Source organism: Phyllostomus hastatus, unplaced genomic scaffold (assembly GCF_019186645.2).
Source record: "Phyllostomus hastatus isolate PE091 unplaced genomic scaffold, TTU_PhHast_1.1 phas_scaffold_385, whole genome shotgun sequence".
Classification (NCBI taxonomy): domain Eukaryota; kingdom Metazoa; phylum Chordata; class Mammalia; order Chiroptera; family Phyllostomidae; genus Phyllostomus; species Phyllostomus hastatus.
The window spans coordinates 11,259,843-11,287,590 of NW_025334026.1; positions in this window are offsets into that span (position 1 = coordinate 11,259,843).

Consider the following 27,748-nt stretch of genomic DNA (forward strand, 5'->3'; position numbering starts at 1 on the left):
GAATACACTTGTGTACAATCTAAATAAGGAGGAGTATAAGGGAAGGAGGAGGACAGTTGTTGGCATCTTGAGGGGAGCAGTAGTTATACCGAGAAACTTTTTCTTCCCTTCCTGGGAGATTTCAATAGGAAAACCCTCAGAGCCACTGAGCACCAGCTGGAATTTGCTGCTGGAATCTCATGTTCTGGCTGTGTGCTCATTAAACTGGAGAAGTCAATGTCCTCCAGGTGCTGTCATCAGAACAAAGAGAAGCATGGTGAGGACTTTTGGAGAGTTTGCCACAAGTCTGTAGGGTTTGGGAGCCAATGTGGACTACATACAGTTCTTTTCTAGAGATTTCTCAAGGCAGGAGGTTCACTGCACCAGGGAGGCTAAAGAAAACTGTAGGTTACGTGCCTGGGGAAAAACATAAAAGTGAGTATGTGGAGTGAATCACCCACACTCTATACCATTCTTTGGAAGATGCAGAAGACCTTTCTGGTTCTTGCAGCTCCTCACAAGGGAGCCCTGTGGTTGGAGGAGAGAATGGAAGAGTAGGACCACCCAGGTGGCAACCAGGACAGCAAGGCAATGCATTATTTGTCAAAGATGTTGAATGCCCATGTGGCTGGAGGGCAAAAAAGATGCCCATTTTGGTGTCCATGGTGAAAGATGAGTTAGGGTGAAGGTGAATTTGGCCTCAAGAAAACCTCATACACATTTATGAAGAGACCAATGACTACACTAGCAGAGGCAACCAGCAGTCAGGACCAAAAAAGCCAGGAAAAGGCCTGAGAATATACCACTGAAATATGTGTAAAACTTCCTCAATTCTCATTTCCTTGCCCCAACCAACCAGAGGGCCTGGGTCATCAAGGAGGAGTAGGAACAGGAGGTAGCTTGTTTCAGGACATATCCCAACCTTCTCCACTCTGAGCTGCTAAAGGCACTGAGAGAAGAGTTTACAATTAAATATTAGATTAAAATCAAGTTTGAGATTGAAGTTTTATAGTAGACTGGTTGTTTAGTAGTCAAAATTGACTAAGAAGTTATTAGATCTGCCTGAGATATCCTAGAAGGACAAGAATGGGTGATTTGACAGCTCATAGTAGATTAGAAACAGAGTGAAACATTTTCATCACTATAGCCCACTGAAGCACACCCCCTTTGCAGTAAAATACACTTAATTACATTTTTTACATTAAAAATAAAGAGAGTTAAAATCCATATCTTGGTGGTGTTGTCTGCTTATTAATTTTACCATTTTTAATCTCCCTTTTTAAAAAACTTTTGAGAGTTCTTTGCTTATATCCTTGATTATTAATTCTGCACTGTTGGCTTTGTCTTCTCCTGTTTTTATAATCCTGCTATGACAGGTTGCAGCTCCACGCTCTGTCTCCTGTGGTCACCACTTTCCATTCTTTTTCTTATCATGTCCATTAATTTTTCTTATCATGTCTTTTTTTTTATTCTGACTTCTATTTGGCTGATTTGATTTTCTGCCACATCAGTTCCATTTCTGACTGCTTCAGTAATGATCTGATTGTGGTTATTGCACTTTTCATCATAGATTGATTTTCTATATTAACTGCAACACCTCTGGAATCTTCCTGAACATTGAAAGCCCTTCTTGAATTATAAGTGAGCGATCTACTTTAGGGGTTAGGATTACTTGATTTTGAATCCTGACTCTGCCACTTAAAAACTGTATGATCTCATAAAATTATAGAGAAAATTATAAGATAAACCAATAATTGCAAATTTGGTGAAACATGTTCCATGATAGCAGGAAGAACCGACAGATTGCATTTAGAGAGCCAATGTGGCAGGCGGGACCACATAGAGATTCAGTGTGTTGCAAACAGGGGCTGTTGGGTTTGTGTGCTACAACATGGGGTCAAGAAGGGGTCAGATTACTAAGGCTCTTGTACAATCCAATTGGGTATGAGGATATTACCCTATAGACACATACTTCCTAAGAACACATGCTGGGAACTGTGAAACAGTGTCCCAGGGGCACGGGAAGCCTCAGAAGCCCCTTGCCACTCTTCCTTGGATTGTCAATATTACTTGCTATACAGAAAACCTATTTCATACTAAAGCAAACATACATACTACTACGCAAGTATGCAAAATCAAAATAAAGTTCTAACATGAGCCTGGCACCTCTATGTGCATGTGGCCTCTAGTGGCCCACTCTGGGCCTGTGAGAGTGCACATCACATTGAGAGAAGGCTGCTGAGAGAAGCCCTCAGCTCCCCTTCAGCCTCTCAGCACAGTTCCACTGGCTGAAGAAAAGTCTTCTTCATCCTTCCCACATGGGCTTCGAGGGGCTGCACACCCCCATTAGGATGGGGAAAGTGCTCTAATTAGGTGACTTAAGTATAAAAACACTCCAGCCCTTCAAAAGTCACTGTCCCAAACAGAGATAAACTAACGACAGTGTTTCCCGCTAATACTGATGTATTTTCAATTTATGCAATCCAGCGTGCAGCGGTCTGCTCCATCCTGCCTCCAGTGATTAATGGCCTGGCTCCAGCTAGGGTCCAAACAGAAAGAGCCAAGGGAAGCAGTTGCAATGGGTTTTATATTATCATGATGGCAACAAACTCATTCTGTAGTGTCAGTGCTGACTGCAGGGTTCTGATTATGAAATATGATGCATGTTGAATTTAATGACTTTCTCTGCCCTTCTGGTGAGTTCACTGCTTTCCAATGTCATTTTCTGTTCTCATCTGAGTGGTAATAAAAGAATATCATTGACTGTGGTAGCTGGTAACCACTGTGTGTTTTACAATAAATTGCACTTCAGGACCTTTTTCCCCAGGAGATATTGGTCAGGAGGATTATTCTAGGGCAGGCCCTGGGATCCCCATCTCCAAGATGATGTGGAATGGGGTGGAGCTGCCCTTTTTAGGGAATTATTCCCTAAGAACGATCATTTTTCAAAGGGTTTTATATCAAAGGTCAGTTTGAACTAGGGGAAAAATAATAAAACACGGGCCCAAAAGTCAAAATGACTAGGGTCCAACCAAAAATCAGTGCAGAATGAACAGGGTCTAATCTGCTAAGAAGTTCAGGAAGGGGAATCTGGGAGAACACAAACTCAGAGTTGGGAAGGCAGCACAGAAAGCTCTGTTCTTTCTGTGCCTGTTTGCCTGTAAGGACCCTTTGTCCTTACTTCATGGAGCAGTCATCTCCACTTGGGAATGAGGAGAAGAAAAATAATACTTAATGAATTACAACTGTGTACCAGATCTGTGCTAGGCAGGAGGTCACCTGCTCTCACAGCATTCTTGTGAATCAGGCCTTACTCTCCTCAATTTGTAAATAAACAGGCTCTGCAGGTTTCTCAGGGTCCCAGAGCCAGTGAAGGTCAGAGCCAGGGTTCTGACTCCCAATAGTGTTTTCCATGGATCAGGAGCACTGGCCTCACCTCGGAGTTTGTTGGAGACACAACATAAGACTTCCGCCCAGTATTGCATGTGCGAGTATGAGAAAATTGCCACACATTCCAGGCTATGGAGTTGGACAGGGGATAGAAAGTTTCCCGGCACTTGAGGCAACCAGGACAAACTTCTCTCATTATTCAGAGGGACGGCTGTGTAATGTCACATTGGCTGTCAGCAGCTTAGATCTACTGGTTGTCCAGCTGACAGCAGTGTTGTGGGGACAGTGCTCCTCAAACTTCAGAGCTCCTGACACTTGCCTAGGCAGCTGGTTAAAGTACAGACTCCTTAGTTCTATATTCTGTCAGAATTCTCCAGACAAACAGAAGCAATAGAATAGGCATATATATATATATAGAAAGAGATTTATTTTAAGGAATAGGCTCATGCAATTATAGAGGTTGGCAAGTTCAAATTCTGCAGGGTGAACATTCAGGCTGGAGAAAGATGAGACAGAGGCCCAGAGCCTCAAGCACCTCCCTGCGGAGTTACCTGTCCAGGCACTCACATGGTTAGTAGCAAAGTCTGGGCCAGAAGCAGAGCACTGGGGCTCTCAGGGCCTAAGCCAACCAACTACAATCTCACTTAGAGATTTCATAGGACTCCCCATACTTAAACATGCTTTATCCCCCCAGAAACCTTCTGCAGTAGGGAGGGCAGCCACTTCCAAGGCCATTTACACTTGAGGAGACTGAGGTCAGGAAACAGCTTTCCGGAGACTTCCCCATGAAACAGTGGAATTGGTTATGTACTTTTTCCACTCCAAGGAAGTTAAGTAATGAGCCCAGAGTCCTAATTCCCACTGAGCCAGACTTATTAACCCCGTGAATGTCCCAAAACAGGAAGTCAGCCAGCCCAGGCCCCAGCCCCATGATGCTGAGTTAACTCTGTTGAAATACCAGTCATAATCCCCAGACCTACTAGTGTTCTAATCCCAGCCCAGGCACTAATTGTATTAACCTGGAAATTGTATCATGGTCCTAGTTTCCTAATGTTTAAAGTAACAGCACTGGACTTCAACATTAAGAGTTTAGGGCCATTTTTCTTTTGTTTTCCCTCAGTTTGCTCTGTGATTTATAATATAGCCTGTACTTTGGAGAGGCTCACAGTTTGTCAGAATACAGACAGTTGTCAGTAGTTTTCTGGTATTTGCCAAAGTATCAATGCTCATACAATGGAGGTAGAAAATACAGGTGACAGGTGACAGAAAATGAATGACACCAGCAACTAGAGGACACTTTAGTTCAGGTCCTAGCCCTCCTTCCCCACATTTAAATTCTGGTTGATTCTACTTTAAAAATGTGCCTGAAGTGCATGTTCACTTCCTAGATCCCTATTGCCCCTGCCAAAACTTCAGGCCTCTCATCATTTACTGCCTTTTTATCCATGGCTCAAACTAAGGTCTCACCCTCTTCTAATTCTACATCCAAACACTGCCACAGCAATTTTGCTAAATGTAAGTGAAATAGTTCGATTCAAGAATAAATGTAAAATGTAACTATCACTCTCCAATTTAATTCATTCATCCCCTTAAAAATTAAATCAACATTCTTCAGCTGGGATTCAAGGTCACCCTTGGTCTGACCTTTCCCACCTAATTGCTTATCACTGTGTGTGCCCCTGGGACCACTTGCAGCTTCCCCGTGCATCATTCTCTTTGTACACTCTGCCCCTCTGACACAGAGAGATCTGATTAAGATAACTCAGATCACTGGGGAGAAGTAGGGAGGGGCCGTAGGAGGAGTTTGCCCAAGCAACTGTGGGCAGTCTAGGATGGGATTGGCTGAGAAGCTGTCTGCCTCCAGAGCCCACGGAAATGGAAAGAGTGCTATCTCTCAGGCTCTCAGGCTCTTCTTCCTTGAGGGTACCTGGGTGGTCGTGCTGCAGCTGCCTGCATTTCCCAACAGATAGTATTTTGCATGGGAAAGAACTCCAGGCACAGCCTAGGATCAGGCTGGCCTGGCAGAGGGTGGCAAGTTTATTCTCTGGCTGTTCTAGAGGGAACAGTCTCTGAGGCAGAAGCCTGCCATTCTTCCAAATTGTAGTTTTTGTATATTACTGTTTTTAGTCTGTAAACTAATCCTATACAAATAAGATAAGTAAAAACAGGGAAAAGAGGGGAGAACTCAGGTGTTAGTTTAGCCTTAACTGTTAGTCTAAGGCGAAATTAACTTCAGTGATTAAAGCTGTGACTTGATAGGCTTAAGTAACTGCTTTTGCATAAATACTTCTTTATCACCAAATATTTGTCTCTGGAATTTTTGCCTTGGGGGCGGAGGTGGGCAGCAGAACCCCAAGTGCTGTTCACTTACACCTCTGTCTTAGATACTCTCCTCCACTTTCTGCTTTGGTTAACTCCTAGTTATCCTTTAAAAGCTGTCATTTGCAACCCAGGAAGACTTTGCATTCCCCTGGGACTGATTTAATGACCTTGCACTATATTCCCATAGCATTCTGTGGAGTCTGTTGGCATCTGCCCCTCCCACTGACTTTCAGGTGGTCAGTCTCCTGGGGAGGTCTTTCACTTCTGTATTAGTAGAACCTGGATGAACCTCATAAATAGAAGGCTAACCCGCCATTGGCTGAGCCAGCTATCCCATCATGATAAGGTGGAGCAACATCATGGCATGGAAATTGCCAAGGGATTCAAACAGGAACATGATGGATATGAGGGTGTGCGTGCATGCAGTCATTCAACAAGTATTCATGAATCACCCCTCCATGTCAAGCCCTGTGCTCAGAGATAGACATGAAATGGAAACACTACAACCTCTGATGAAGTCCTGCCTTAAACTCCAACTTGAATTACATCAAGCCTTACAAAGAGCTACCAGTTTGCAAGACATTCATGATCCAGAGGAATGTGTTTAACAGCATCATGAGGATACAGTCAGAAGAACCCAGAAAGTAGAAAACTCTATGATAAATGACTTGGTTGATTCAAAAAATGATTAATTATAAGGAAAAAATTTTTGTAAAGAGAGAAAGAAGAAATTGATAGATTTAAAAACATTTTCTATAGCGTAAAAAACATTTAAAAGACATATCAATCAAATGTGGTGCGTGGACCTTGAGCAGATATTATTCAACAAGCCAACCCTTTAAAAAATACTTATGAGACAAGTAGAGAAATTTATTAACAGATGCATATTTGATAATATTAAAGAACAACGGTTAATTTCATTAGATACAACATAGGCATTATGGTTATATACTTTTAAAAAATATATACACACACTGAAATATTTATAAATATCAGGGAAGAAGCAGTAAAAATTAAATAAATTAAAAAATAGAAAATTGACCATACTCCCTGGCCAGTGTGGCTCAGTTGATTGGAGCATTATCCCATAAAACCAAAATGTTGTAGGTTCAATTTTCAGTCAGGGCACATGCCTGGGTTGCAGGTTTGGTCCCAGTCAGGGCACATGCCAGTGACAACCAATCAATGTTTCTCTCCCTCTCTTTCTTCCTCCCTTGCCCTCTCTCTAAAATCAATAAGTATGTCCTCAGGTAAAAATGAAAAAAAAATGACCATAAACTGATTATTGTTGAAACTAGATGATGGATATTTAGGGTTCATTGCTCTTCTTCCTACTTTTTTGTATGTTTTAAATTTGGCAGAACAAGTTTAAAATGGTGAGCACAAAGCTGCTCCTATTAGCATGTTATAACTGATATTAAATGAATAATTACAAATGGGTTATTTATAGCTAGTAAGGCCAAAGATGCTTATAAGCTGTGATGTATTTGTATTGAATTCCATTTAAGTGCTATAGGAAATGCTTTCTTAACATTTTGTTTTGCTAAAATTAGCAGTCGATAGGAGTCAAGGCTAACGCTCTTTCAGTTCATTGTCAAAATCCATGTTGGCATGTCAATGAAGGTTTGGTTTTCCCTCTAAGGAATAGCATAGGTCTCAATACCTACACCTGAAAATTGTTCAGCTATTTGTAAAGATTAATTGTGATGTATCTCAATTAGTATTGCTTGTGTGGTATTTTACAAGCAAATTCTTACTGAGTGTGTCTAACTACCAAAATTCAAGAATGGTTTAACTTTATAAATTAGAGTGAATTCATAAAAGTATTTCCAGCTCCTTGCATTTCTTTGGATGCTCAAAGGCAGTGACAAAGGGGCAGACTTTACAGCTGATTTGCTGGATTTATTGAAACCCCCTTTCTCACTCCCAGCTTGTCTCTGCCACTGCTTGTTGTCATTTCCATGCCAGCTGTGGTGGTCACAAGCTATTGCCATGACAGAGAGTTTGTGATTTCATAGGTATTCTCCTTTTCTCATTCACTCTACTTGGGGATGCATTTTAATAAGGATGAGGACAAGGATAGATGAAAAACCTGCGAGTGGATCATCTACCTGCACGTCGCATGGAAGTGAGATTGACACCACAAGCTTTGCTATTCAGAAATGATGGAGCAACAAAGATTACCAAAGCAAAGGCTGACACTTATAAAGCAAAAACAGTCTTCAACAATGAATACATCTGAAATAGATGCTAAATATCATTAAATTACATAATTTAAAATATGGTCTCTTTTGCTTCTTTTTTCTTTTGCAGCTCTTTGCATGAGTTTATTTTTTCTTTTTTTATTATTTATTCTATTACAGTTGTCCCAGTTTCCTTTTTTCCTTTTGCCCTCTTCACCCAGCCCATCCTCTCGCTCACAGTCAATCCTCTCTCCATTGTCCATGTTCATGAGTCATTCAAGTGTGATCAAGTCTATTCTATTGAAAAGATGCAAAAATTACCAAAGTAATATGCCCAGAAAAAATGACATGTTAAAAATTCATTACAATATTTTTTAAAACTAGATTAGCCAAATTTATTTTACCATAGAATAACAAGTTTTTACATCTTTGATTAATTACTTACTCTCAGACGTATGTTTATGAACGTCACCACAAAATATCAAATCTGAAGTACTCTTTCCTTTACACTGGGTGGAGGTATGCCAACAAAATCTGGGTGTACTTGAGGCATGTAAAGTTGCACCATGGTCCCGTAAATGCCAGCAGAAATAAGTATGAAAGGCGTCAGTTTACAGAAAGCAACAGCTGCAAGATATTCACTACAAAAGGAGAGCTATCTTGAGTCGCTGCATTTCTATACACCAACATCTAGGGCATGGCAGTCAGCAAAGTGAATTTAAGGTTGCAACACTAAATGGTAAACAATACCTTATGAATATCATGGGCTTCTTGAGATAAAATTCCATGTTGAAAGACATCCATAGAAGGGAATGATACCTAAAGAATCAATCAAATCAGAAATACATACTAACGTGAAAATCACAGAAGTAAGTGGAGAGACACACTGAAGATAATTCAGGTGAAATAAAAATGAAAAGAGAATCAAAATTATCACAGAAATTTACTAAAGTCCAACCCACAAAATGAAAGAAACGAACGCTGTTCAGTAGCAAGCTCTGTTGAAAAGCGACTTTCACTCTCCAGAGGCTTGAGGCACATTTAATCGGCTTAAAAACAGGGCATCTAAGAAACCCATCCTGCTCCACTGCTTGTTCCATCCACCGCAGCCATCTTCCAGTTTCCTCAATATGCCCGGCTCCCTCCAACCTCAGGGCTTCACACGTGCTGGCCTCTTTACTTGAGTGGATATACCTTGCTTTAGCCTGACTGGCTTCTTCTCATATTTCAGGCCATCATTCTGAATGACACCACCCCTAAGAGAATTTCCCTGTATTCCCTGTAATTCTATATTCCCACATCATTCCTTTCACATCACTAATCAGCATTTGTCATTATTGATTTGGAATTGCCTGTCACCTCCACCATACTAAAAGCTCCATGAGGACAAAACTAATTTAGTTTATTCACCATTGTATCTCCAGTACCTAATACATAAAAGGACTGTAGTATCCAGTTCAGAGTGAGTCATGAAAAAGTATTTTCTGAAAGAATAAATGAATGGTCATAATTCCATCATTTCCTATAAGAAAAGAAGGAGCACCTGTGTAATTAGCATTACTGCAAAAGTTAACACTTAGAGGAACTCTGATTTTAAAAGAGCACAAATGAAATGGTAAAAATGAACTCATGATGAAGGCCAAATATAAGAAAAAGATGTCAAAGTATGAGAACAATACCAGGAAGTCTAAAATCCTAATGAGATGAGCCTGCAAACCAATACTAGAAGCTAATCAAAGATAGGGGCAGAATCTGACTTGCTACTTGGGGTATAAAGTACAGCTTTTAGGAGGATTAAAGAGAAAGATAATCTTTGGGTAAATCTTCTATGGAGAAGGATCTTTGGTTTAGAAAGATAGTTAGAATGAAATTAATTGCCACAAGAAAAAGGAAAAGAAAATCAGAAGAAAGATCATTGACTGTGGCCAAAACTTCATATTGGCTCACTCAGCACCCACTCTGACCCCCAGAAAGGCTTCTCAAACTCTAAGAAGTATAAAATAAAAACTACATTTTCCAGACTCTCTTACAGCTAGGTTTTTTCATAATGTTCAGGTTCTACTAAGTGGATGATCACACAAAATACATAAAAAGGACATGAACTTTGTAACAGACTTAAACATGGGGAATTTGTCTTTTCTGATAAACACCATGATAGAGACATTTGGTCCTTTGAGGGCCAGTAACAACTGTTACAGCTTCATGATCAAGGAAATAATGGGTCTAGGGCCAGTAGTGGTGGCACTGGCTAGCTAAATTACTAGCTTACCATTGCAGCAGGGGATGTGGGATATAGGATCCAAATTGACAAAAGCTCTTCCTGGCTGGTGTGGCTCAGTGGACTGAGTGCCAGCCTGTGAACCAAAGAGTTACCGGTTGGATTCCCAGTCAGGGCACATGCCTGGGGTGTGAACCAGGTCCCCAGTAGGGGGTCTGGGAGAGGCAACCACACACTGATGTTTCTCTCCCTCTCCCACTCCCTCCCTTCCCATCTCTAAAAATAAACAAATAAAATCTTTTTTTAAAAAATGGCAAAAGCTCCCTTAGCAGGCCAGCTCTGTGTTGTACTCTGGGAGTTGTCTCTGCTCTAACTCTGCCAATGTCTCTGTGAGCTATTTAATACCCATCATTTAACCCTTTTTTGCTCAAAATTATCAGAGTGGATTCTGATGACTGCAACTGAGAAATCCAACCAATTCACTAAGAAGAAAGGAGATAGTTCCTTTTACATGAATATTAGGGACAACTATGTCTAGGAAATATTATGTCTTTTGTAAATATAATTTTGAGATCATATTGGACTTCTTTTTTTAAATCTATTTCTTTTTCATTTCTAACAGTGAAAATCCAAAAAAGACACCAAAAAGGGTCATGTGTTTATTTTAGAGACAAGCTGCCTGTGCCAGTGAAACTTAGGGGAAAATAATGTCAAAGGTAAAAAAAAAAAATGAACACTTTCAATGAAGAAGCCCAGCCTAGTCCATTTCTAGGATGCAGAGGAAGTGAAGAAATATGCTAATAAAATGTTTATAAATAAACAAAAACATTAACATTGGACCTATCAATCAATGACTATTCATTAAATAATAATTACATAATAACTACATTTCTCACTAAAATCAAAGAAAAAAATGATACCAATTGTTTCCTCAAAGAATATACAATTAGAAAGAAGGGAAGTATGTATTAAACACTAGAAAACAATATGAAACACCATGGAACTAAGTGAAAAAGTGTTTTGTAAAGACGTTAGTCACTGAGGGTAGGGGCCATTGGAAATGGCTCCACAAAAATCATGCCAATTGCCCTAAATATGGGTAAAAATGTAAGTGCTTGGAAAGTGGAGAAAAACTGGGATGCATTTCAAGAACAACAAATACATAACTTTACAAGGTCTGTCCCGAAAAAGTCCAGCCATTGTTAATATAGTGAGAATGGTTTGTGCAACACTGATGTAACCTGGCAGCCAAGAAGAGTGGACTGGAATGCACATGCATGAACAATGACGACTTCACTGTACTGGTCAGTGGGGGTGGTAAACGCCATTGAGTGAGCATGTGTACTGTGTGGCCATCACATTCAAAATGACTGAATGAGTAGAGCAATGAATCTGCATCACATTTTGCATTAAGCTTGAACATTCCTCTGTGGAAACTCTTCAGATGGTTCAGAAGACTGCAGCTAAAGGCAACTGGTGATTGGAAGCTTCCTCACGACAACACACGCACTCATGCATCACGTCTTGTGCAGAGTTTCCCGGCAAAACATCAAATCATCCAGGTGACTCAGGCCTCCTACAGCCCAAATTTGGCACCCTGTGACTTCTGACTTTTCCCAAAACTAAAATCACCTTTGAAAATGAAGAGATTTCAGACCATCAATGAGATTTAGGAAAATACGATGGAGCAGCTGATGGCAATTGGGAGAACTGTGTGAGGTCCCAAGGTGCATACTTTGAAGGGGGCTAAGGCATCATTGTCCTATGTACAATGTTTCTCATATCTTCTATCTTCTTCAATAAATGTCTGTTTTTCATATTATGTGGCTTGATACTTTTGGGACAGTCCCCATACACCCACCTGTGGTTTTTTTCTACTGGGATACTCAGCATTGGTGAGAAAAGACTTGGCTTGGAGTATGGTGGGAAATCCAACTGAAGAAGCCAGGAAGAACTACTATTGACCACATGGACCCAACGAACTTTTGGATTAGGAAACATCTTAAGTCATCTAACTGAACACTTACTCTCTACAACTTAATCGCCACTCAAATAACTATTTTTAGAATATGGGCATAACAGCATAGATGTGATTCTTAAAAACCCTAGAGAAACCCTCAGAAAAAAAAGATTTTGGATAAATCCAAGATACTGATAACCTCAGCAAAACAAATTACAAATTAAATTAGGAATCACTGTTACAACACATTAATTTCACAAGTGAGCAAACTGGATTCAGAGAAGTGGGAGAATTTCCAAAGGCTACACAGCTTGGCAGAGCACCCTGGTGTCAAAACATCTTTCCCAGTTCTCCACCTTGACAAAGAATTTCCTGGCTCTGTTTTGTGAGTATTCTACTTGATTTCTCTTACTCTGCATGAAAAATGTTAATAACTTTCTCTCTCCAAACATCCTTTCCCCAAGGAATAATAGATCATGGGAAGAGAGAGGTTTGCCATTATACAGGAACATTATCATTTTTGCACAAATGCTAAAACAATTCTGAGCTCTCAGCCTGAACTAAGCTACCTTAATCTTACCTGTGTCTCACACCTGGGGAAACTTGGTTTAGAAAAATGAGTGGAATCCATTTCAAGTGTTCTATCTTAAGCCTCTCAGTTTGCACTCAATTTGTTTTATCACATAGTGATAGGAATTAAAGGCCTTCGCTACAGTTTAGGCAGCTTGCCAATGCCTATTTTATAGCAATAAAATATGTACAAGTTAAGGAATCTCATGTGGAAAATTCATTCAACAGCCTCAAAAGCCAAATGAATGGTAATTACTTCGAACACAATGTGGCAGCAATCAAGCACGATTGGATCATGCTTTTAAATGTACGTCTACATTTTAAGAACTAAGATAATTATGAATTATGAAAATAACTAAGAGAGACAATGGCACAGCAAAGCTGTTGTTTATGAAACATGAAAGGGACATTTTCAGAGGAGTAGGGGGAATGAGTCATTTTCCACACCTGCCAGAGAATATTGAATATGACACAGTTACATAGTACAAGGCTGGGATTGGTTTTTCTTTCCAGCCATTTCACATGGGGATTACTACTGCTGAGCTCCAGTGTTTGCAGAGGTTGATGGGGCTGAGGGTGTCGTGGGGCACTGAGGTTTCCAGCTTCACTTCCCACAAAATGTGAAATTAAATATTTGTCCATCATTCTTCTTATCACAATTCAATAGATCTGTCCCATGTTATGCCTACAAACATGGATAAAAGTGTTCTCTGGATAATCACTTGCCAAACTTTTTTTCTCAGGACAAAATTAATCTGAGATACATCCCTTGGGATGGTGGGTCCATGAAACAGTATTTCTTTCCTTTTTTTTTGCCAGTCTCCTATTTATGTGAGATCCTGGGCAAGTCATTCAACTTCTCTGTTCCTCTGTTTCCCAACTCAAAAGTTATGGTGTTAACTGACCTCCAGCATGTCATGTACTTATGCTATATGTTGATAGCGCTCCTTGGTGGCCATGTGGAGTGAGCCAGGAAGACATCTAGGGGAAGAACATTCCCGGAGGGGTAAGCAGCAAGGTTGTAGACATTAGCATGTCTGGTGCACTTAAGGAAGAGTGAGGAGGCCAGAGTGGCTGGAGTAAATGAGGGGAAGAAGAGATGAGATTAGAGAGAATATTGAGGCCAGATCATGTTGGTCCTTGAAAGCTATTGTATATAGCCTTTTACCCTGAGCAAAATGCTAAGTTTCACAGGATTGTGAGCAGAGGAACTGCATCATCTGACCTAGTATTTTACCAGAATTCCTCTGACTTCTAGGGTGAGAATAGGCTGAAGTGGAGTGAAAGTAGAAACATGGAGACCAGTTAAGATTCTGTGATAATCCATGGTGGCTGGTACCAGGGTAGTAGCTTTGCAGGTGGTGATAAATGCTCAGATTTTGGATTTGATTGGGGAAGGTGGGAGGAGGGGCAGTGGACAGGATTTGCTATTGTAAATCTGCCCTGTCAGTCTTCCATATAACTCAGAATCCAAATAACTGCAAAGATGAATCGTCTTCAGGGTCTATCAGTGTTAGTGACTCATTTCCTAACTGACGGCCCAGACATCTTTTATTTGTTTTGAATCTTCCAATAAAGTTCCAAGGACATCTACATTACTTGGGTTCTGTTTCAGTATTTTGAACTTCTCTACCAATAACAAATCCTTACTGTCAGACAACAAATGGCTCATCAGAGAATTTTATCAAAACAATATATAAGTAGCCATTTTCCAAAGGTGTACTGTCTTGGTCTGGTTCATTCAAAAAAGTAAAGTCTGGGGTGAGGACTCATCGTGGGCAGTTTATTTTGGGAAATGATCCCAGGAAACAAAAGTGGGATCTTGGAAAAGTCAAACAGAGAAGGAAATTGTATTGGCCGGGAGTCTCCAAAGAAACAGAATCTATTGGTCATTTACTTATCTATCTATCTATCTATCTATCTATCTATCTATCTATCTATCTAAGAGATTTATTTTAAGAATTGGTGCATGCAATTTGAGGGTGGCAAATTGGAATTACATAGGATAGGCCAACAGGCTGGAAACTCAGGTGGGAGTTGATACTGCAGTTTTAAAGAAGAATTCCTTCTTTGGAAAACCTCAGTTTTTGCTCTTAAGGTCTTTCAACTGATTGGAGATTGGCAAGGGTAATCTCCTTTATTTAAAGTCAACTGATTGTAGCTGTCAACCAATCCACAAAAATATTTACAGAACCACTTAGATTTATGTTTGATTAAATTATTGGGAACCATAACCTAGCCAAGCTTATACATAAGGTTAACAAATGCTAAAGATGTGGCAGAATGTTTGCAAAAATGGTTACCATTCTTCCCTTCGCTGTATCTATGCACTTATGCAATGTGACTTTGGGGCTCCTCCCATCAAGAGAAGGAAAATAATTTCTTATCACTTGAATCTGGGCTGACCTTGTGATTTACTTTTACCAGTAGAATGTGTCAGAAGTGATACTGTGTCAGTTCCAGCCTGGGCATCAACAGACTTTGCATGCTTTCCTTTGTTTTCTTGAGACTCTGCAACCTTCATGTGAAGAAGCCCAAGCTAGACTGCTGGAGGACAAGAAACTACAATGACATCCCAGCAGAGGCCATTCTAGACCATCCCAGATGCATGAGCAAGCCCAGCTGAGATTAGCCATACCTGGCCTAAATAAGCAGAACTGCCCAGCTGACCTATAGATTTATGAGGCAAGTAAGTGGTTGTTATCTTAAGCTACTAAGTTTGGAATGAATTGTTACCCAGCAAAAGCTAACTAATACAGAAGGAAAGTCAATATAAGGGTGAATTATCAAGCCAGTCACTGCTATGGGAAATTAGGTTCAACCCCATTGAACCCTCTGGAGAGCTATATAGAATGAGCTTCAGGACTCTTATCTGAGAATCAGAAAAGGAGAGCATTAATTCACTGGTCTACTTCCTCATGTGTTGAGGATTGCTCCACGGGTTGTTAATGCTCTCATACTTTCAGGTTGTGCATGCATAGATGGATAGATTCCTGCATGTGGCCCATGCTACAGCATCAAAGAAGCCCTTGATCAGGAAGGAAGACTCATATGGAGCACCCGAATCAAGGTGCTATACTTTGGCAAATAGAATTTGTACAACAGTGGTTGCAGCAAATATGGTTTGGGGGAAGTCAGATTTCTACAACCATTAGTACAGCAAAAAGACGATTTGGAGATGTGAAGTGCTACATATGAGATGTCCAACAGAGTCAGTGACTTATATTACTATGATCTGCTCAAGCTCACCATGAAGTTTAATCTGTCACAGAGTCCAAGGTGGTAGGTAGCTGGTGACAATCACTGCAAAACACTTAATATAGTGGCTCAATGGACTAAGCTAAAATCCCTACTACTGCAATTGATCTTGAGGGTAAAATAGACAATCATATCTCTTATCTAGATTTTCTTCACTTAGGCCAACACTCTTCCATTCTTCACTTTGGCCAACACTTCAGCAAGTCTAAGATACTTGCTAATTAGGTTGATGCAGATCTTCTGCAAACAGTCTAAATTCTTATTTGCTGTGCTCTTCCTGAACTGTGTTGCCACAATGGCCCATTTCTAGCTACACCTGGGTGTGGAAGGACCAAGAGAGGCCTAAGTGATTACCTTCTGCCCTTTTTGTGTATCCACATCCCTAAATCCTTAAGATCATCAGGAAAATTGTCCCTTGTAAAATAGTAACATTTTTCTTTACCTACTAGTACAAATTAGGAGGGCTCCACACAAATGAGGAGCCCAATATGACCAGATTGTAGCTGTCATTTAAGTTCAATGGAATTCTTATCGTGTTCCCTAGTGGAAGAGTATCCTCCTTGAAAGCTAGGACTCCTATTCTAACAGGGTCCAAGGTTTTAGAAATAAGAACAAAATATTTTAAGTGTGTTACTAGGAGTAATTGTGAGAGAAACCACACCTACTTCCACTGCTTGGTTCCTGGACTCATGTATTATAGTTTATTGCAGATATGCCATCATATATTGACTGCTGGTTCAATGTATGTACTGCATTTCATGAGCTGACACCATCGCCAAGACTTTAATGGGTATTTTCAATTGTATTAAGGTGGCTGCTTTGGAGTGATGTGATCTGTGATAGGACCAATAGATCCTGTGGTTATGCACTCTTTGTCATACCTCTTTAGTCATAAAACAGGTCCCTCAGTTTGAAACAATTTTGTGGGTAACTCCAAGTCATTAAATCAGGTGTTCCCTAGCCCTCAGAGAGTGGTGCTGGCAGAGGCACAAAGGCAGGGAAGATAGACCATATTTGAAGTAGGTGAAAATTCAAGTGAAGACAAGTAGCTATTCTCTTTTAACCAACCTGCCACCAAACAGCAGGTAAGAATAACGCCATAATGAATGCTCAGGGTTGATCTCTGCTATTAGCAAGTTGGGTATTCAACAATGGCAGTAGTTAAATCAGCCTTGGATTTATTGTATAACCTCCATTCTTATTCTCATGACCAACTTTTTAGCCCATTGTACAAGCATTAAAAATATAGTCTAGGAGAAGAGAGAATGGCTGAGTCATTCCATCTATCAGATCACTGAGTGACTGCTGTGGAGACAATGTTCTCTGGTGAGCACCAAAATGAGACAAAAACATAAGCATACTCTGTGTCCACTCCAGTTGGTTTGCCCACTTACCTCTGCCTCAAGCATCCTTTCCTCTCCTTTCAGTCTCGCTCCTTCCATCCCTCTGACGATCCTCAGAAGCCATTTACCTCTGCCAGGAGTATAAGCAAAGTTCCAAAGTGCACTATTTACAGCCCTGCCCCTTGGAAGTGTCTGCTTTACTTTTCCTACTTCGGGGATGCTCCGGTCTGAAATTGCCACAGTCCATTTCCATGAGCATGAATGTATTAAATATTACAATTATATTATACAGGGTGGGGCAAAGGAAGGTTTTGTAGTTGTTCATAAGGAAAATAATACAATAATTAATAAATAATAAATACAAGAATAAACTGTTTCACACACAACTGTAAACCTACTTTTGCCCCACTCTGTACACTAATATATTACTTAATATGTGCAAATGTTAATATAACATATAATTACACATAATATAATTATGTAATGCATAATATATATTATTGTGTGTTTACATATAATATTTACATATTACATATATTAAGTATTAAGCCATCCCTGAACCATTGTCTAAATTTATGTTCTGTCAGTTGATCAGATGAAACATCCATGAAGCTGTAAGTAGAGTTTAGAGAAAGGCATTAGTCTAAGAATGATAGTTAACATGAAAGTCTGGGCCATCTGTTCATGTTTCTTATTTGTGCCCTCAGGATTTGTTCAGATCCAATTTTCAATGTACCATTTCCATCATGCAATAAATTATGGCTGTGCCTACCCAACCTTATTCCTCAAGAATAATACCTAGCTAATGATGAGCAATTTTCTTCTCATAGTCACATGATGTCACATGGTTGTTCAGTCTCTACTGAGGCACAACAATGTGCCAGGAGATGAATTTCAACAGCAAGCAGTTGCCTGCCACAGAAGGCATGCTTTGCTTCAGAATGCATTGGAATCTTAGGAGTCTATATGTGACTCTCCTGTCAGGCCTTGTGGTTGCCTCTAGTACTATCAAACCTGCTGGGGCATATGGCCTTAACAGCAAGACAGCTTTCATCCCAGCCTAGGTCTGCTGCAGAGCTCACATTTTCTCTTAGCCTAGCTCAAACGTGCAGCCTTACAAGTTATTCTATAAATGGGTCAGAGCAGTGCTCTTAAATGCAATATATGCTACCTCCAAAATGCAGAGGCATCAAGAGAAGCACCTTTTCCTTAATGAAGGGGTCAGGTTGATCCATAACTTAGGCCATTTATGCTCCAGATCACCAAATTCATATTTTACTAATGTAGCATAATGCTGAACTTTCAGAGGATATATCTCCCATCTTCCAGCAACATGTATTACACTAGTACATCCATAATACTTGACATTTTCTATTCATCAGATCAAATTTGCATGGTGTCATCCATACTGTGGACCACTGTGATGTTGTGTGAAATGTCAAGATGATCTAGGTTCCTGTGGACTTTGTTATCATGGAAGTGGAGGTGAGTTAACATAGGGCAAGATAGTGTGTGTATTGCTGTGCTTTCTATGTAAAAGTTAATGTCTTTTGTTCTTCCTTAATAATGGGGATTGAAAAGAGTACTCTTGCCTGGTTGAGTACCACATACCAAGTGCCACATGTTTTATTGACCTGTTCCAATAAACATGCCACAGCTTGCATAGCAATTGCAAGTGATGCTATTCTTTGGTTAAGCTTATAGAAGCCCACCGTCATACATCATAATGCAGATAATTTTTGTTGATGAGTTGATGAAATACAATGGGGGTCACCACACTTGCTTCATTAACTCCCTATTAGTAGCACTTACCGCTTTAGTTCCACTTGTTAGATTTCTCTTGTGTTGCTTTGGGTTTTCATTTGATCACTTCTCTCATGAAGGCTCTTACCACAACAGGTCAGAAAACCAATGGGAGTATTCTGTGTACCCATCCAAATTATGCACTTGGACACTAGAAAAATACCCATGTGGTAGGTCTATAGACCTACTGAATCCTTTGTGACTCAGGTCAGGACTGTCTGTGTCACCTGGTTCCATAAGCCACCATACAAGGCAAAGGATCATACTGATATTTCAGATCTCCAATTATCAATGTCAAGCCAGACCATATATCTCACAGCTCTTGAGAGGTCTGGCTATTTCCTTATTTCCAGGGTATGGTTACTATGATTGAAAGTTCTTTCAGAAGAAGAACTGGAAACATATACAACTCTACTTGTCTGTGATGGTATCGCAGAGCCCTCCCCTGAGGGCACCTCAACAAAGTGCCTGGCTTCATTCGGTAAACTGAAGGAGACATCATCACTCCTGTTGGAGTAATTAGCATAAGCTTTCTGACCACCAGCTATCAAGTTTTTTCACATTCATTTTTTGTGTGTGTGGTTTAGTTTTGAAGGGGCTCAGAAGCAGAGGCCTGAGAAGAGTAGAAGACAGGAGAGAAAGCAGATCTGGAAGCATGCTCGTGAGCTGGTCACTTCAGAGGGCACCTGAGCCTTGGTCCCTCTGAGATGCTATTAGTCTTGTAGATGTCTAGCAGTGAGGCAGAAAGGGGAAATGTTTATATATCGAAGGACTCCTGTCTCCCATCCACAAGAGTTGACCCACAGAGCAATAATTCCTTCAGAATTAGAATCTATACATTGTAGCTCCTGGGAGGGTTCCCACTGGCAGTCCACCACATGGCCTCTGAGAAAATCTGAAACAGAAAAGGAGCCACTCATGGTTTACATGAGACAATGTACTGTCAGACCACCTGTGTGAAGCTGGTTTTTGGCAGCAACAACTGATATAAACGTGGGCCAGGCAGGGTGAGGTGAGACACATCTACTCTGTGTGCATGAAGTATGAAAAGAAAGGCCATTCATCTTTTTGGAGCTTCTGCCTTCACATAAGCAAAATGGGGCTGTCAATCAATGTCTTCCTGTTATGGGCAATTGGGGCTCAATGCCATGGGAGCCTTCTGGAAAACCATATGGATTCACCATATAACTTTCCCATTGAGGGGTAAGGAAGTTAGAGTGTTTATTCACCAACTTCTGTCATTTATAGGCTGAGGGTCACTCCTGGGGAGCTAATTCCTGGCACATCCAACTCATCCCTGAGCTCAAGAGCTGAGTAGTCTGGTAGCTGGAGAACCCCCTTGGGCAGAAAGATGCAGGAGGTCATAAGCAGGTACGGGATCTCTGCAGGTGACTCCAGGGTAGGCCAAGGACCGGGCACCAGCAATGCTTCTACAAGTATCTCTGTCTCCATAACCACATTATTGAGCAAGACAAGAGGCCAGGTCAATTGGGGTGGTTAGTTCCACGAATGTACCATGTCTTCCAAATCCTTTTGAAAACCCCCAACATTAGTAAGCATCTGATAAAATACTTTTTTCATGAAAGTCACCTCCGAGGCATCCCTCAGATACAACAGAATTTTGTTTTTGAATAAATGCATACTATCAGAAGTCTTGAAATTCTCTTATAAAACTACTGTTTTGAGCCTTTGTGAAAGGAATGGCAAAATAAACATACTTATTGCTGAAAAAGAGCAGACATGCATGCTGTATCAGACACTATCTTAAAGGCACCACAGAAGTCCTCTTCCTACTTTATTAAACGTGGCAGACAATGCCTGAGCACTGGAGCGCGGGGCCAAGGAGCTTGCAAGGGCAGTCTGTGTGCTGTTCAGTGCTGATAGGAAACAAGTTCTAATACTTCAAGAGTTTCTCATTTGTAGTTTCTTTCACTTTCGCAGAGCAGGTCCCCAAATTGATTCTGCCTACTTCAGCCTCCAAGTGTGAAAACGCTGACTGACAGGAACACCTAAGGGGTAATACGTCTGCCAAGTGATTGGTTAAACAGCTATTCATTTTGAAATATATCTTCAAGAAGCAGAATAATAGAGGGCCACTGTAGTGTGCAGCCCATTAATTATACCGTTGACAAGAAAATTACCCTTCAGATCAACATTAGTGGAGACTTGTCTGAATGGTGAGGTGGGGGTGCGTGGAGAACAACATTCAACAGGGTTGAACAGGGTTATCTGCCGGCCCGCCGAGAGGCCCTCCTGTATCGGGAGGAGTGAGTTGGTACCTGCAGTGGAAAGAGCACGAGTGTGAACCTTTCTGCAAAATTTCCTGTCTGTGTGATTTGGGGGACTTTACTTAACCTTGTTAAACCTTGCAGTCCTTATCCACAAAATGGGGGTGACAAAAACAGCTACAAGGGTAGTTATAAAGGATAAATGAGAATGTGAATAAAGCACCTGACATATAATGATACTTGATCAACACACATCTGTTGTCTTCCAATCTGTGGTTTCCCTATGCTCTGAGACAGCTTCCAATGCACCTGTTTGTAAGGAAAACCCTGAGACCACCTGGGTCTGTGTACCTGCTCCTTCCACCCTACCCAGCAGGTCCCCCTCAGTCATAGGGCCCAGCCTGGTTGTGCATTAGGAGCAGCTGCCCCTCTAGAAAGTGAGGTGTGAATATGGTCTACTGTTCCCAGCCCAAAACTGAAATTCCGGAGGGAACTGAGCCTTTGATTACCTCAGGTTGAAACCTCCTTACCTCCCCTGCCAAGCGAGGCTGGTCAGACTGGCTGGTTCTCCTCCCAGCTCCTTGTCTGCCCCCTGGATCCACCACAACTTTCCTCTGACACTGAGATCAGCTTGTGAAATCCAGTCCACCCTTGAGGGCTCTAGATTGAAATGGCTCACTCAAACTGGTAATTTGAGGAAAGCTTAATAAAAAGGAGCCATTAACAAAATTATAAGCTGTTACCAGCTCCAGGCCTTCAGGGAAAAGAGAAGGGCTTACCAGTGCCTGGCTGACTGTCCAGGACGTGGCATTACATTGAGGGAGACCCTAAAACTTTGCAGGAAGAGAGGCAGGAAAATAAGCTCTGAGTCCTTTCTCCCCCTCCCATGGGCTAAGCTCAGCCAGAAGTTAGAGGGAGAGGAAGCCTGTTGCTACAACCCAAACAAGTCAGCCTTCTGGGGTAAAGACACAGAGCAGAGAAGAGAAGGGAGCAGGAATAAGTGGAAGGCAGCCAGTCTTCAGTCCCATATCTCACCCAGGTGTCGCATTGAACCTGAGGCTACCAGGACTCCTTGGAAACATGGGACCCTTCTTAGGTGCCACTGCAAGTTCTTTCAAAGGCTACTTGGGTGAGCAGTTTTGAACATGCTTCCTCCACCTTCAAGGAGGTACAGCAGCTCTTTGCCCTCATCATAAATATGCACCTTTCACACCCTGACTGAGACTTGTCTGAGGCCACAATGTGAGACACCTGCAGGAAACCCCTCACCTTTTATCCATACACAACCTAGAGTGTTGGGGGGGTAACAGTTTGGGACTAGACTTGAACTACAATGGCATAAACACTTCCCTCCCTCTCCCCAGCAACAGTTTGAAAATATATTTCATAAGATGTCTTCAAAGGTCTGGATTCGGTTTCTAAACCCCATCTCACTGAGGCCCTGAACCAGCAATCCTCACCTAGTTCTTGCAGCCTTTTGTCCTGGAAGATGGTATGGACCCCTGCTCTAAATTTTAGACTCCCAAACCTGAAGACCAGAACTCCCTAACTGCCCCACCCAATCCAGTCTGTAATAGCCAGAGTCAGGCAGGAAACAAATGACAAACTCAAACTTGGTAACTGTGTAAAGCATTTATGTACACAGGTACAAGGTGTTACTGTCCCTAGGTCTGGAGGTCAAGCACCATCTTTCATGGTGGTAGTCAACTCTGTAACTCATTCCTGAGTTAGGTTTTCATCCTTCTCCACTAGTCCCTCACTTCTGCTCCTTGCCATTGTTGCTCAGATAAACTAACTGCACTCAAGCCTTTGTCTTAAAGCCTGCTCCTTGGGTCGGGGTACCCAAACTAAAAGTCGGTGATTCTCAAATGTGATCCTAGACTTCCAGAAAGTCCTGCCGTTTTAGAGCCTATTAGTTCCTTCTGTTCACACCTGAAGCTTGCTGTGTTGCTAGGAGCCCCTGGGGTGCCCGGACACTAACAGCTGTGTTCTGACCAATCCCTGAAAACAGCCCTTCTGTTTTCTCTCCGGCCTTGGCTCCACCCTTCCGACCAACCCTTGGAGACCACCATGTACATGCCCTCCTTACACCATGAAGCCATGAAAGGTTCTTCCCAGATTGGAGGCAGTGGGAAAATTAGAAGACTGGGAGAGTGGCCTGTCAAAAGGCAGTGGCAGTGAAAATGAAGACAGGTGGATGGAGCTGAGAACTATCAACAAGGTTGAAGCATAGGATTGAATGACTGTGAAAGGTACATGAAAGACAAAGACACCAGGCTTCTCCCTTGGGTAGCTGGGTCAGTGGAGTACCAGCATTAGAACATTATCTATGGGATACTTTCCTAGTGGGAAGGTCATAGGAATTCCAGTCATTCCAGATTCTCTCTTTGCCAAATGTTCATCTCTTTATATATCTTCTACTTATATTCAGGTTCCATCTGAGAGTTTGGTTATAGAATTCTATTTATAGGCTAAAATTTATTCTCCTTTAATTGAATTCTAACACAAGTTACCATTTTAAAAACTGAACTTTGCCAAGAGACCTATTGAAAACCAAATTACAATAAAGACTTGAAGGAGTTCCAGATTAGCTTGCCTGGCAGTTAATTTCCTCTTCAAGGTATTAAAAAGGACTTTATTTTTCTCTCTCAGTTTTCTAGAGACAGGTGATCACCCACTTTCTGCCTACTGTTTCCTGAGGAAATGGGACACATCAGCCCCATTCATATCCCTAACTGAACCATGGATGGTGTCCGTACCTAGACCTGCCTTGAGATTCAGAGCTTGGAAGGAGAGTCAAGTTGGATATATGAGAACATTTATTCCAGAACTGCTCATGGGGAAAGCTCCTAGCAAAGAGACCAAAAACAAAATTCTGAATAATCATTCCAAACATTGCTGAAGAAAGATAGAATAGCGCATGTGGCTGGAAAAGCAAGACCCCCACCTGATGAGAAGACCATAGCCATAGCTTGGGAGATGAGGGGAGAGAGGGCCAGTGTCCGAGAACAGACTGGACAGTCAGGGAAGGAACAGACATCAGGATCTGATGGCAAATTTCTTTTCTATGCAATTTGCTGGAAAAGGCAATAAGTTAGCATTGGTCAGTCCTATTCTAGGAAAATAAAATCTTCCAAAATTAGCAAAAGAGAGAGGCCCATTTGCTGAATGTTGATGACAGACCAGGCACTGTGCAAGGCATTGGACTCACACATTTTATTTAATACTTATCAACCTTAAAGTAAGAAAATATTTCCCTCATGTAGCCAATGAAGGGGCATGAAGAAATTAGGACTTGAAGAAGTCAAATTACTTGCTGCTGAGCTGAAATTTAGGTGTGCTGGTTTCCAAAGCCCCTGTTATTTTTATGTGTATATTCTAATTCCTCCAAACATATTTTACTTCTCTCTACCTCCTATAATGCTAAAGGGCTATTTATGTTATACTTTGGCTCAACCTGAGTATGAGCCACATGGCATTGCAAGAATATAAGCAAATGACAGTGAGGGGGTTGGGACTGTATGGGACAGGGGTTGAGCCCAGACCCACCTCTGATTTCTGTGGAGTCCAGGGTAAGAGAGCAAATAGAGACCTACATAACCTGCAAAGAAATCTTTAACAAATTGTGAGTCAAGCTAACAAACTTCACAATAAAATATGTTCTATTACATACTTTTTCCTTGACAAATAAACCTTCAGAATAACCTGAACAGTCAGATCAGAATGTAGAATTCTTGCATTTTTCTGGGTTCTGTGCTGAATGTAGCATTGTGAAATCTCCCACCCTCACCCTCTTGTTGACTTTCTCCCCATTCCAGGTTATATACTGCTTTGCAAAAGGTCTTGCACATTCCCACATGTCCAAATGTTTTCCACACCACACACAGGCAGCTGCCCTTTAGCCAAGCTTCTATCCACTAGAGAGCACGTGCTGTGGCAACACAGAGGGGGAGGCCTGCCAAGGCCCTAGAAACAGGATCATGGCTACCTGGGCAAAGAGTTCTTGCATCTCAAGGATCTGAAATGTGGTCTAGGTGTGAAGGTATGGATTCCAGGTGGGCACACCCCCTTGACCAGGTGGTCTTCTTGCCCCATGGGGAGGGCCTGGCTAGAGTGCAGCTCTGATGGGACTCTCTGAGGTGTGTGAGCCAGAACAGAAGCCACTTTCCCAGGGCTAAGGGTGGGGCTGGCTGGATCATCCAATACACACAGCAGAGGGATTGGTGAGCTCCAGGGTGGTTCATGCACAATTTGTCTTACAAGTACAAAGGGTTGTGCCTCTCCTCACAGTGAGGCCCAAATGAGATGTGGAAACAAGAGGGAGGAGGTTTCAGCCCCCTTGAGGCAGGAGGTAGTCTTAGGCCCGGAATGGCACAGTTCAGAGCTCCATTCCCCATAGTAAACTGAAAGTTAAATGCAGAAAGAAAGAACCCTCACTTATTTCTGAATAAATCAACAGACCCAGGCAAGCACCAAGTAGTACCCAAAAGACAGGTAAAAATAGACAGCGAGAGTAATCCCAGGTCCCTCTCCTTCTGGCAGGGCTGAGGCCGCTGACCATCATAGCCCTGGTCAGGGCTGGCTCAGGACCACACTAAACCCAGCTTCCAATGCAGAGGGCACTAGTGATTCTAATCAGGAGAGACAAGGGAAGGTAGGAGCTGATTATTTCCCCATTAAGGATGACAGCATGCATTGTGACAAGGGCAGGGGTGGGAACTTCCCCTGCTTGCCTAGCAGGATTCCCCCCAGAGTCAATTTAAACTGACAGGAAAAGAGTGTGTTATCTACAGCCAGATCTACCAGGAAAGCTTAGATCTGAAATCACTCTTGGGTGGCAGGAAATGTAGGGTGTCAGCAGGTTCATCTGGAGGATGGTCTCTGTTGTAAGTGTGTTAGGGTCCCTCAGGTTTCCAATGCTTCCACTGCATAAGTCCTCTCCCAAAGCACCTGTTTATTTTTTCAAAGAAAACATAATTGGTATTACCATTTCACTCCATGTGTTTATGCTTGACCATTTATTTGGGGTAAGATAGTCTCTCCTTGAATTTTTGTAAATTTTTAAAAAATTGGTTAGCATCACTACCTCACTTTCCCTCAGTCCTAGAATTCAACTGTTGTCAGAAAAAAGGATATAAAATGCAGACTTGAGAGAGTTTGGTTGTAGCTCTGGCCTTAACATTGAATTATGTTATTTGTTTGTGAACATTATTTAACTTTGTTGGCCTCAGCATCCTTGTTTGTCAAGAAGTAACAGTAAAAACATCAGACATAGCCCACTCAAAAGGTGTTCAAGACTCCCATGAGATGACAAGGAAGCCAAAGAACATTACTCTAGAATAAGAAAGATTAGGGTTTAAATTTTGTCTCTGTCATTTACTAATTAGGTAATCTTGGGCATGTGTCTTAAGAAACTTGACTTTCAATTTCTTAATCCGTAAAATGATGGGCTCAGTTCTTATTTCAAAGAGTTTTATAAAGACATTGGTAAAATAATTGTGGAAGAAATTAATGCAGTTTTTTCCATATAGTAGATACTTAAAAATATTAATTTCCTTTTTTTTAGAAGAAAATATTATAGGGTCTAATTAAACCTGGTTAATTGACCTAGAATATTTCTCTTGTTGATCCCTTTAAAATAAAAATAAAGGAAATAAGAGGAATTGTACAAAATACTACAAACAATCGTACACCAACAAATTAGATAATCTAGGTGAAATGAATAAATTCCTATAAACACACAAATTATCTAAACTGACTCAAGAAGAAATAGATTACCTTGACAGACCTATAAAAAATAAAGAAGCCCTGGCTGGCGTAGCTCAGTGGATTGAGCATGGGCTGTGAACCAAAGCATCACAGGTTCGATTCCCAGTCAGGGCAAATGCCTGGTTTGCAGGCCAGGTCCCCAGTGGGGGCCACATGAGAGGCAACCACATATTGATGTTTCTCTTTCTCTCTCTTTCTCCTTCCCTTCACCTCTCTAAAAATAAATAAATAAAATCTTTAAAAAAAATAAAGAGATTAAATCAGTAATCAAAAACCTCCCCCACAAGAAAAGTTCATTACCAAATGGCTTCACTTAAATTCTGCCAAACATGTAAGAAAAATTAATGCAATCCCTCCAAAATCTTCCAAAATTGAATAGGAGGGAACACTTCCAAACTCATTCTATGACCCCAAAGCCAGAGAAAAACATCACAAGAGAAGAAAATTATAGACCCCAATATCTCTTATAAATACAATGGAAAATCCTCAACAAAATATTAGCAAACTAAACCCAATAGCATATTAAACTATGAAACATGTAACCAAAAGAAATTAAAGAAAACATAAATAAATGTCTATTCCATGTTTATGGATAGGAAGTACATGGAGGAGAACTAACTGAAATAGCAGAATAGAATGGACTACAATGCAGGGTCCTACAAAGAATACTAAGGGGAAATGAGCTAATTGGGTGGACTCAGCTTCACATGCAAGGGAAGGCAACT